Source organism: Eurosta solidaginis, chromosome 1, assembly GCF_040869045.1.
Source record: "Eurosta solidaginis isolate ZX-2024a chromosome 1, ASM4086904v1, whole genome shotgun sequence".
Taxonomy (NCBI): domain Eukaryota; kingdom Metazoa; phylum Arthropoda; class Insecta; order Diptera; family Tephritidae; genus Eurosta; species Eurosta solidaginis.
In genome coordinates, this window is record NC_090319.1 from 174,207,882 (window position 1) to 174,221,127 (window position 13,246).

A 13,246-nucleotide genomic window follows, 5' to 3' on the forward strand; every position below is an offset into this window, starting at 1 on the left:
GGATACCCGTTTTAGTGCAAACTTCATTCAGATTAACTCATTTGTGAATAAGCTAAAGAATGTCTTAGATCTTATTTTTATTGATGATAATTTAATTACGGATTTAACGGAAAGTCATTTTCGTCTTTGTAAATCGGATATGCATCATGTATCCTTGTCTCTAACATTATAATTAGTTGATTTTGTGCCTAAAAACGACGCAAATCAAGGTATTCCCTCTTTAACTTCAGGAATGCGAATTTTGCATCTCTCAACTCGAGTATCTTCGAAATTGACTGTGAGTCTATTTTCCTTGGAAAAGATGCCTCCGAAAGTTATGATATTTTTCTGTTTAAACTTTTCGACTGATTTCGTAGTAAACTCTCATTGCAGCCTGATAAAATCCATAAACTACCATGGTACACTAAAAGCTTAAAAAGGTTAAAAAAATAAGAGGAATAAGTACTTTAAAATGTATAAAACAACACACGACACTGCCTTTAGAGGTCTTTATTTGAGTTATATGAGACAGTTCAATGTACTTGACAAGTTTTTGTATGACAAATATATTTCTCGTTTCGAGGTGGAGCTAAAGGAAAATCCTAAGTCATTCTGGAACTATGTCCGATCGAAAAAAGGCTCATCTAACATTCCAACCTACGCCAAATTTAATGGTATTAGTTCAAATAGTTTAGCCGAGACAGTAACTCTTTTTGCCGATTTCTTCAAATCCAATTTTGTGATTGATTCTGATATAACTCATAATAGGTATTGCATTGATACACCCAAATCGTTAGACTTTGGGTTCTTGTCGGTACCTGAAGCAGATATTATTAATGGGATATCCTCCTTACAAGTCTCTATGAAAAATGACATTGATCGTTTGTCCTCCTTTGTGTTCAAAAAATGCAGTAGTTCTATGTGCGTTCCGCTCCGTCTTATTTTCAATAGCTCGCTCTCTTCGGTCCCCTTCATTGATCGATGGAAATTGGCATCTATCACTCCAATATTTAAGTCGGGAAATAAAAACGAAGTCACCAACTATAGGCCAATCGCTAAATTGTCAACTTGCTCCAAACTTTTCGAGAAAGTTGTTATAGACAGCTTTCTCTATAAATGGGATAATCGATCCTTGCCAGCATGGGTTTGTTGCAGGTCGTTCAACTATTACAAATCTTGCTGTTTTTCGCAGTTCTGTGTTTCTGGTTTCAAGGAAGGGTATCAAGTGGATACCATATATACCGACTTTTCCAAGGCTTTTGATGCAGTTTCCCACAAACCACTCCTTTTAAAACTTAAAAATATAGGTTTCCACTCAACATTTCTGTCTTGGCTGGAAACATACCTGTCAAATAGAACGTCTTTTGTTGAGATTGAAAATATGAAGTCAGATGAGTTTTTAGCAACATCCGGAGTGCCGCAAGGTAGCATCCTTGGCCCAATGCTTTTTTTAATCTTCATCAATGACGTTGGTTTATGTCTAAAACACTCAAAATACTTACTTTATGCAGATGACTTAAAATTGTATAGCAGGATAACATGTCCATCAGATACACTACTCTTGCAGGATGATTTAAATTCTCTTAATTCCTGGGCTCTCCACAATAATCTGCGTCTTAATATAAGAAAATGTTGTCATATGACGTTTACTAAATCTATAAGTGCACTTTTGCAACATACTATATCGCAAGTACAGATCTTGTTTCGGTTAACGAATTTCGTGATCTCGGTATAATTTTTGGCTCTTCTTTCACTTTTGTTAACCATGTTAACTATATCATACCGAAGGCATAAGGCATATACTAGGAAAATTTTTTATAGTTCTTTAGTGCAATCTAAGTTAGAGTATGGATCTGTCATTTAGAATCCGATTTACTCCACACGCTCGGAGAGAATCAAAAGGGTTCAACGCAAATTCATTCGATTCGCTCTTCAAATTCTCTATTTTGATAATCCGTTGCCTCCATATACTACTAGGTGCATGCTTATCAAAATTTTGCCGCTCGAAGCCATACGTTCTGTTCAAAATTTAATGCTTATCTTCGACATTATACCTGGTATAATTGACTGCCCAGCTCTTCTTGTACAAATTTGTTTTAATGTTCCAAATGGAACTGTCCGTTCTTATAATATATTTTGCATTGAAGTTCGGAGATCTAATACCTTCATTTTGCACCTCTCTTTAGAGGACTTGAAGAGTTTAATATGATCTCTAGAATTGTGGATCTTGACTTTGCGATGTCAAGACCTTTCTTTAAGTTACTGATTGAGTCTTACTACTGAGCAAATACAACTATTCCTTGAACTCATTGTTAATTAGTTTTAAGTTAATTTATAATAATATTGTAAATCCAGTCACTGAGGTCTTTTGCCATTGACTTAATAAAGATATGAATATGAATATGGATATGAATATATATATATATATATATATAGGAGTTTTCTATGTTGCGGAAAAATGCAGCGGGTTTTTTAATTTTGGGTAACAACTAACTTTGGGTGAGAGTTAGATAATTTTGGGAGAGTATGTATGCGGCCACCGTGGTGTGATGGTAGCGTGCTCCGCCTACTACACCGTATGCCCTGGGTTCACACCCCGGGCAAAGCAACATCAACATTTTAGAAATAAGGTTTTTCAATTAGAAGAAAATTTGTCTAAGCGGGGTCACCCCTCGGCAGTGTTTGGCAAGCGCTCCGGATGTATCCGGTATCAGTGAAAACTCATCTGCCTTGCAGATGCCGTTCGGAGTAGGCATAAAACATGTAGGTCCCGTCCGGCCAAATTGTAGGGAAAATCAAGAGGAGCACAACGCAAATTGGAAGAGAAGCTCGGCCTTAGATCCCTTCGGCCTTACATTTATTTTTTTTTTATGTATGCGGGTATGTATGTAAAAGGGTGGCAGCCCTGCAATACTCGGATAATAGCCATGCACTCCAGTTATTGGTGTCATTGAAATCAAGAAGTCAAGTCGTTGAAGTTGAAAGTCGAAGAGAGAATCGTCGGTCGTTAAGTAGTACAAGTCGTGTCATTTAAGTTGAACTATTTAAGTTGAATATTTTCAAATCCAAATTAATTATCTAATTTTCACTACCAAACTATTAATTGTAATTGATTGAATTCATCGAATATTGAATATCTAATCAATAATCAACTTTAAACTTTAATTATTATTAATTATATAACATGGGGGCTCAACCTACACACCATTAAAATAATTTTTCGTATAACGGAACTAATACACAAGAAAGATATCAGTTTAAAATGTCAGTATTGTATGATGCTACTAAGATCTGGAAAAGGAATAATATCAGAAATAGGTGGTGCAGATTTAACAGAGAGTGAAACCGAAGAAGAAAAAGGTGCTCTAATTACTATTAATAACGAAGTGTCTCAAAAAGTCCTAACAGAAAGCTAAAGTGAAAATAACTTAGACCAAAAAAACATCAATAATAAAAAAATGCCTAATAACGATTCAACCACAGTTGCTACAGGAAAAGATAATGGAAAGGTCGAACTTTTATGTTTATTAACAGAAAAGCTCTGTAGCAATGCAAAAAGTTCCACTCAATTCGGGAGCTTTTCCAAAATCGTGCCGGACTACGATGAATTAGTATGCCGGTAAAATAGTGGCTACGGAATTTCGAAGAATATGCAGAAGCATATGAGTTAAACGAAAAACAAAAGTATGTAAACGCACGAAGCAAAATGAAGGGCACAGCGAAACTGTTCCTAGAGACAGTTGCGATAGCAAATTATAACACTCTACGCGAGGTGCTTATAGCAGAATTTGATAAACATTTAAGCAGCCCTGAGATCCATCAGCAACTAAGGGGTAGGAAAAAGAAAGTTTCCGAGAGTATGCACGACTATGTTTTACATATGCGAAAGCTTGCTGCCATAGGCAACGGGGACCAAACCTCAATCTTCCGGTATATTGTTGAAGGGTTAAAACTTCGAAACGAGTTGAAATGCCTTCTCTTTAATGCGAAAACCTATAAAGAGCTTATGGAACAATATGAAAAGAAACGAAATGTTTAAAATGCAATGGAAGTGGTCACATTGCGAAAAACTGCACAAAGCAAAACGTCAATCTTATTTCCAAGAGACTCAAGCAAAAAACGAGTTGGATTGTCTTGTGGATACTGGTGCTGAAGTAACGCTTATGAACTTTAGTACTTATAAAAATATGTTTGCCGACTATTTGTTAAAATCAGGCGCCATGAAGTTGTTCGGTTTAGGCAACAAAAATACGTATGTTCGCGGTATGTTTACAGCCATGATTGAAGTAGGCGATTAAAAGTAGAACACAATATTTTGGTCGTAGATGACAACAGTTTGATGTTTGATTTCATCGAAAAGTTTACTTTAACTCTGTGTACGAATGGGTACACATTCACTGGGAAGACAGCAGTGGTTAATACAGCATCAGTTTTTAATGTAAATGGGTTGGATGAAATAGATGTACCACCTAAATATAAAACAGTTGTGGATCAAATTAGAGAAAATCCAAGCCGGCTTTCAGCAGCAGAGAACGCAGTTGTAAAAAAACGAGTTGAAGACTGGCTACGAGAAGGTGTAATTCGTGAGCCTACGTCTGACGTTGTCAGTAAAGTGGTTCTGGCAAAGAAGAAGGATGTCACATTCAGAATGTGCATCGACTATAGAACGCTTAATCGCCTAGTTTTAAAAGATCGTTTTCCCATTGTAGGAGATGTTTTAGAGAAAATGCAAAGTGCCAAGTTTTTAACGGCTATGGACTTAAAGAATGGTTTTTTCATGTGCCGGTTGAGGGGGCAAGTAAAAAGTATACGGCTTCTATCACCAGGCTGGGCGTTTTTGAATTTAATAAAGCACCTTTTGGATTTTGCAATTCGCTTGCGGTTTTCGTACGATATCTCAACATAATATTTCAGCACTTACGTAACGAAGGTATAATGGAGCTTTACGTTGATGATATAGTTGTATTCGGGCAATGGCTAATGTATTTGCAGGATTTCAATTTCAAAACTGAACACCGTGTTGGTAGTAGAATGAATCATGTGGACTCACTAAGTCGCTAACCAGTTTATTTTATCTCATCAGAGATTCGAGCAAGGCTGATGCGAGCGCAACAAAGTGACGAACATTTAAAAGCAGTAGTCGAAATTCTTACGAAGAACGCATACGGAGTTTTTGTTATAAAAGATGGGTTAATTCATAAACAGTTGAATGGAAATGATGTTTTAGCAGTGCCAAAGAGAATGGAGAAGGAAATCGTAGAAAAAGCGCATAATATCGGGCATATGGGTGTGCGAAAACTATGCACACAGTTCAAAAAGACTACTTTATACCGCATTTGGAGCAGAAGGTTAGGCAACACATTTCCAACTGTATTGAATATATATTACATAATCAGAAAATAGGGAGACAAGATGACTTCTTTCATGTGATAAACAAGGGTGATGCACCACTATGTACTATACATGTCGACCATCTAGGGCAGTTAGACGCCACAACAAAGTGCTACAAATACATTTTTGCAATAGTGGATGGTTTTAGTAAATTCATTTGGTTATTTGTAACAAAGTCGACAAATGCAGCAGATGTTGTAAAACACCTGACAACATTGGTGGATATATTCGGCAACCCACAAAGGATCGTTAGCGATAAGGGTTCAGCTTTCACTTCGAAAGCATTTAAAGAGTTCTGCAGCACACATAACGTTGAGCATGTCGAAACGACTGTAGGTGTTTCAAGAGGCAATGGCCAAATTGAACGAGTAAACCGAGTATTCATATCGGTTTTGGCAAAGTTATCACCAACCGAACCAAGCAATTGGTACAAGTATATAGGGCAGGTACAGAAAGCGATTAATGCGCATGTCCACGCATCAACTAAATTCACGCCGTTCGAAGTTTTGTCTGGAGTAAAAATGCGTAGCGAGGCACAGCCAGATTTGGTAAGAGCGATTGAAGAAGAAATCTTAATTTTATTTTCAGATTAACGACAAAAGGTTAGATTAAACGCGAAAGAGGCCATAGCAAAAGCACAAGCACAGTATAAAAAGAGCTATGACAAAAAACGCAACCCTCATGCTGGGTATAAAAAGCTTGATCTCGTAGCAATTAAAAATACTCAATTTGTAGCTGGAAAAAAGCTCAGCAATAAGTACATCGGCCCATACAAAATTATCGACGTGAGACAGAATGCCAGATATGATGTGGAAAAAGTTGCAGATTTCGAGGGGCCAAAACACACGTCCCCAAGTGCAGATAACATAAAACCGTGGAAGTACCAAGACGATGTTAGTGATTTTTCATCTGAGACAGATGATGATCAGGATGGCCGGGTGTAAAACGGTGGCAGCCCTGCAATACTCGGATAATAGCCATGCACTCCAGTTATTGGTGTCATTGATATCAAGAAGTCAAGTCGTTATCCAGTCGTTGAAGTTGAAAGTCGAAGAGAGAATCGTCGGTCGTTAAGTAGTACAAGTCGTGTCATTTAAGTTGAACTGTTTAAGTTGAATATTTTAAAATCCAAATTAATTATCTAATTTTCACTACCAAACTATTAATTGTAATTAATCAATAAACAACTTTAAACAATAATTATTATTATTACATGTATGATGATAAATTATACGTATTTATGTATGGGGATAAGTACAGCTTCTTGGGGTTAACCGCTATGGTTTGAATTTAATTTAAGTGCCTATAAAATGCAAGGGTGGTACTGTACCACTTTGTGGGTTTGAATTGGAGAAGATTTGCGGATTTTATGGGTATGTAGGCGGTTTTATGTACCGTTAGAGCGGAAAGCGTAAGCTGTACTTATGCAAATTATACGTATATAATTTTGTGTAGAATACACTCAATTTGGCATCCTGTTAATTGTACCACCTGTTATAGTTGCTGAGTGTTGTTGATATCTTGTGTTTGCTTGCCTGATGTATGTATGTAAATGTTGTTGTTGTCTGGATTCTATGATGTGTTGTTGGGTTACCATTTGTGCAGGTCTGCTGTTCGTGGTGTTAATAAAAATTGTTTTTTACTTTTTGAAATAAATTTGATCACTGGGTTTTAATAAGTAGTCTTGTATCTCCTTTTTTTTTGTATTTTTATATTTGTATATTTTATTATATTTTTTACTTTTGTATTTGTCACAAAATTTTATGTATTTAGTTTTGTTTTCACAATTTTTGTTTTCGCGGCCCGTACCCGGTTTTTATTTTATTGTTTTTGTAATTTTTTTTCTATAAATTCACTTTATACTTAGGATTTTCCACAAGTAAGTAAGCATTCGGTATCTTTTTCAGCACAAGTCACTCTCCTTTTTTAATTTTAAAAATTTTCAATTATTTCGCACTTTCACGTTTTAACTTTCTGGCCCTTTTTTGTAGGTAGGTAAGTTTATTTATTTTTTAATATAAGCCTTCTTTTCTCGCATAGCATTTCTTCATAGGTCACTGTTTACTTAATGGCACCAAGGACCATGTATACTCTCGGTATCTAATGGGTTTATTCCACCTGGCGGTCATGTATCCCTTATGTATATACTGGGTTCATTCTACCTATCCTCACTTCAACTGTGTATGTCAACAAAATCACTCACTTTTTAACTATTTAACTTTAATGAACTTCAATTTTTATAACATTAAAAATGGCGGTAAATTTATAATTAATTATGGTGGAAACACTCGAGCCACAGAAAGACGTAGTTGGTCGTAAGACGATATAAATCGAACTGACTCATAGCTTTGTCTCCTGAACCGCTAGGAGTCAGGAAACTTTAAATATGTAACTATATTTAATTGTACATACGCATGTATATGGAGTAAATTATTAAGGTTTAGCAAACGGTAAGTATTTCTATCTTTACAGCGTGTTTCAAAAGGTATGTGTTTATACAAGGTGAGTGTTTTGGATATATGTATGTAAATATTTTAAAATTTCATTATATATTCAGGAATTCATTATTTTATAAATATATTAATTATAATGATCATAAAAAAGTGTTTTTCTTTTAATCAAATTCGATTAAATTGGAGTTCATGTCTCCAACATACAGTGCCGTCCATAAATATTTTTCCTATACAAATAAAAATATTAAAGTCCCATCAAAAAAAAAATTTTTAAACTGCGATATTACTTTTTATTAGATGCAAATAAGAGTTGATAGTGGATCCATTCCAAATAGATATCGCACGAAATACGTCGCACATAGGTAGATTTTCAAGTTTTAGGCGGCCAAAAATATTTTATTGCCTATATCTTGTTAAAACTGTTTAATAAATGAAAAATTATATTAATTTGTGTAATTAATCGGGTATGTTAAAAAAATAGATATTACACTGTGTAACACTAAAAAATTTCTGCCCAGTGAGGTTATTTTTCTTGTTGTACGGCAAGAAGTGTAATAACTTAATTCTGTGTTTATTTAGGGTAAATTTTTAATAGGTTTTAAGCAAAATTATAATAATTTGTATAACTAATCGGTTATATTAGAATAGATATTACACAGTGTACAGCATCAAGGGTGTATCAAACCCTCTATCTAACCCCCTATCTGCAAGTAGCTGCAGCTAAACTTAATGCAGTTGACAAACTGTGCCAAGTACCATGTTCAAAACTAATTTTCATTTGGACGGACTTGGGAACATAACAAAACTGGTTTTGAACACCAAAAATCAAAAAAAAAAAAAAATTGTTTTTAACATCCTAAATAAAATAGTGTTACGAATATTAGCAAAACTAAGGAGTGCTGCCAGCTCTAAGCCGATCTAAGCAGTGACGTGAATGCACATCAATAATTCAATCATTATGTATCTACATAAACGAATAAATAATTGCGTCTACACATATGTACACATTCCGACGAGCAACATTTACATACAAGGCAGCAAGAGATGAGATGTCACACACCGATGAATTTACTTATACGCTTATGTGTGTGAGGGAGACTGTAAACTACAAACACATGCATATACCTTATCTGAGTTGTCACAAGAGAGAGCAATAATTTGTGCACGTAGTTGTGGCTGGCGATTTTGTAGCCGAAACAACTAGTAACTTCTGGAAATCGAAGAGCCTAGAAGTATGCAGCGTAAACTATAAAAGCGGCGCCAGCGAGTAAGAAGTAATTCAGTTTGATTTGAGTTGTCAAGCAGTTTGATTAAGACGATATCTAGCGAGAAATAGCAGTGTTATTTTGAATAGTAGAGTTTCATTGAGCTATCAATCAGTGTGGTTATTAAGCAAGCTATTCGTTGCACAGTTTGTTATTGTGAAGTACTTTAATAAAGGCCATTTTGCATTATTACAAATTGGAGTTATTTATTCAACAGTTTAGTGATTCGAACTTAGCAGAGGATTGCAAATAAGAGGATTTGCAAGCAAATTCGTTACAATTGGTGTCAGAAGAGGAATTGTTGAATAAATTCCATAGGACAACAAGGACATGGCAAAGTTAAGTGAATTGAAGATCCCGCAACTGAAGAAGGAGTTGGAGAACCGTGGATTGAATACAACTGGCATTAAACTCGAACTTCAGGCACGACTACGAGAGGCAATGGAATTAGAAAGAATTGATGTGGAAGAGTATGTCTTTCATCTTGATGGCGAGGAGATAACAAAAATTGAAGAGAAAAACGAATCATCACAGACAATTACCAGCACAGACTTGAACATGATATTGGCTGCAATAACTGCTCAAACATCGACAGTAACATCTAAGATGGAAGCGCAAGAGGCACGTATAACAGAAATGTCATCACAAATATCCACCAATATGATATCCCAACTGGAATCGCAGGAAACCCGTATAACATCACAATTGGAAGAGCAAAAGGCATATATGGCATCCCAGCTGGAAACACATGAGACACGTATTTCAGAAATGTCGACACAGATTACATCAATGATGGAAACACAACTGAAAGAGCAAGAGGCGCGTATATCATCAAAACTCGAAGCGCGTATGGACGAGAAAATAACGCAGTTTGAAGAAAAATTCGAGGCAGAGGTGGATGCATTGAGAGGTCGTATACAGGAATTGCAACTTAATCGGCCGACTGCTTCAGCGAGCAATACGAAGTTAAAAACTCCATCTTTTGACGGTTCTCTTCCTTTCCAGGTCTTCAAGCTACAGTTTGAGAAGACCGCAGCAGTGAACAACTGGAATGCGGAAGATAAAGTTGCTGCACTATTCGTGGCATTGAAGGGGCCAGCAGCGGAAATTCTACAGACGATTCCCGAAGGAGAGCGGAACAACTATGAAGCATTGATGGCCGCTGTCGAGAGACGTTATGGAAGCGAGCATAGAAAACAGATATTCCAAATTGAGTTGCAAAACCGCTACCAAAAAGCTAACGAGACTTTGCAGGAGTTTGCTTCGGACATTGAAAGATTGGCTCATCTTGCAAATGCGGATGCACCCGTGGAATACACTGAAAGGGTAAAGATTCAGAGCTTTATAAATGGCATACGGGACGTCGAAACAAAGCGAGCTACATACGCAAACCCAAAGCAAACATTCGCAGAAACGGTGTCACAAGCTCTGATTCAGGAAACAGCGTCGCTTCTGTGTAAGCCAGTTTTCAAAGCACGCCGTGTGGAAGTAGAAAGGCCAGAGTGGGTAGACACTATTTTGGAAGCACTGAAGGGATCACAACAGAAGAATGCCGCAGTTATTAAATGTTTCAAGTGCGGCAACCCAGGTCACATTGCACGCCATTGCGATCTTGGTCCTAATAGTTCCAACAATGTGGGTGGCCGTAAACGCAAAGCTGGCGGAAATGAGCAAGAGCGTGTCGAATGTAAAGAACGAAAACTTGCCCCGGCTATTGAATGTCCTGTGATATCTGTGTCGCAAATTGGAAGGAAATCAAGCAGTCTTACCGTCAGAGGGAATGTGGATGGTAAAGAGCGTGTACTGACTGTAGATACGGGGGCATCTCATTCCTTGATTCGATCTGATTTGGTCTACAGGAGAGTAAAGCCATTGCATGGAGCAAGATTGCGTACAGCCACTGGAGAAGACAGCACGGTTCTAGGAGAAGTATCATGTGAAGTCGCAATTGGGAACGTCACGGTAGTACACAATTTTATAGTGGCAGAGATTGTTGATGAAATCATAATTGGAGTGGACTTCTTAATCGACCAGGGCATCAAGATCGACATGCAAAGCAAGACGATGCGATATAAGAACATGGATGTGCCACTTAATTTCGGCTACGAAAGAGGCTACAGCAGTAAACGAGTGCTGGTGGAAGAGAGTCAGCAAATACCACCAAAATCAGAAGCAGTCATCTGGGCAAAGGTTGATGGAGATTGTGGGACAAACAAATTGTGGGTTGTCGAAGCAGCAAATAAATCAGCACTGAACATACTTGTAGGAAAAACCCTGGCTATGACAAAACAAGATGGACGTATTCCGGTAAGAGTACTCAATGAGTTCAAGTCACCATTCAATTTGACCAAAGGAGCTATTTTGGGAAGATGCCAAGAGGCCGAAGTAGTTATTAACTGTGAACAGCTCCAGGAATACGTTTCATCTAGTAATACTGATCTTTCAAATGATATCACGGCATGGACGCATGGGCTAGAGGAAGCCTATCAGAGTAAGGCAAAACAACTGCTCATAAAATACGCGAACATATTTGACCAGGATGGTTCCAAACCAGGCCGCACCAACGTTGTGAAACATCAAATTGACACTGGAGATGCGAGACCGATCCGTCGAGCTCCACGTAGGGTTCCACTGGCGAAGCGGGAAGTTGTGAGTCAAATCATTCAAGAAATGAACGACAGCGGCGTCATCGAACCATCAGCTAGTCCATGGAGCTCACCGGTAGTACTTGTAAAAAAGAAGGATGGAAAAATGAGGTTTTGCGTGGACTACCGGAAGTTGAATGACGTAACGAAAAAGGATAGCTACCCATTGCCAAGAATTGACGACACTCTGGACTTGCTATCTGGTACGAAATGGTTTTCCACGCTGGACTTGAAAAGCGGCTACTGGCAAGTGGAGGTGAAGGAGGAAGATAAAGAGAAAACAGCCTTCAGTGTCGGTGATGGTCTTTGGCAATTTACAGTGATGCCTTTTGGACTTTGTAATGCACCAGCTACTTTTGAGAGACTCATGGACCAGGTACTGAAAGGACTACATTGGAAAACATGCTTGGTGTACCTGGACGACATCATCGTATTGGGCAAGAACTTTGATGAACATCTTAAGAACTTGGAGGAAGTTTTCCAGAGAATAGCTGGCGCTGGTCTGAAGTTAAGTCCCAAAAAGTGTGCGCTGTTTAAAAAGGAAGTCAATTATTTGGGTCACAAGGTAACGACAGAGGGCATCTGCACTGCGAACGAAAAAATAGAGGCTGTACAGGATTGGCCAAGACCACAGAATCTACATGAATTGAGAAGTTTTCTTGGGCTGTGCACATATTACCGCCGATTTGTACCAAATTTTTCCAGCGTAGCCCATAGCCTCCATGAGCTTACAAGAAAAAACAAAGCTTTTGAATGGAAGAAGGAGCAAGAAGTGGCTTTCCAAACATTGAAGGAGCGTTTGTGCACTGCCCCAATGTTAGCATATCCGATTCCAGGAGCAACATTTATTCTAGATACAGATGCAAGTGGATATGCTATAGGAGGCGTTTTATCACAACTGGTCGATGGACAGGAGAAGGTAGTTGCATATTACAGCCGTTCGATTGGAAAACCAGAGAGGAACTACTGTGTTACGCGGAGAGAGCTGTTGGCATTGGTAGAGTGCATTAAACATTTTCACAAATACCTCTACGGCCAGCGATTCCATGTCAGGACAGATCACGCAGCATTGAAATGGCTTCTGCAGTTCCGTAATCCGGAAGGACAATTGGCACGGTGGATCGAGCGACTTCAAAGCTATGACTTTTCCATTGAGCATCGAAAAGGTAGTACCCATGGAAATGCCGATGCAATGTCACGAAGGCCATGTAGTTTGGAATGCAAGCACTGTTCAAAGGCCGAGGCTAAAGAAGACATTATAGATGTCCGGCTAATGACTATAACGTGTACGGATGAATGGGACAAGGAACAACTAAGAAAGTGTCAGCTAGAAGATACGGATCTGTCACATGTTATGCAAGGGCTCGAACGAAACGAAAGACCAAGCAGAGAGGATATGTCAGCAGAGAGTCCCATTGCGAAGTCATATTGGGCACAGTGGAACAGTTTGGAATTGATATCCGGTTGCTTGCATCGAGTATGGGAGAGTGAGGATGGTCAGTGCAAGAAGAAA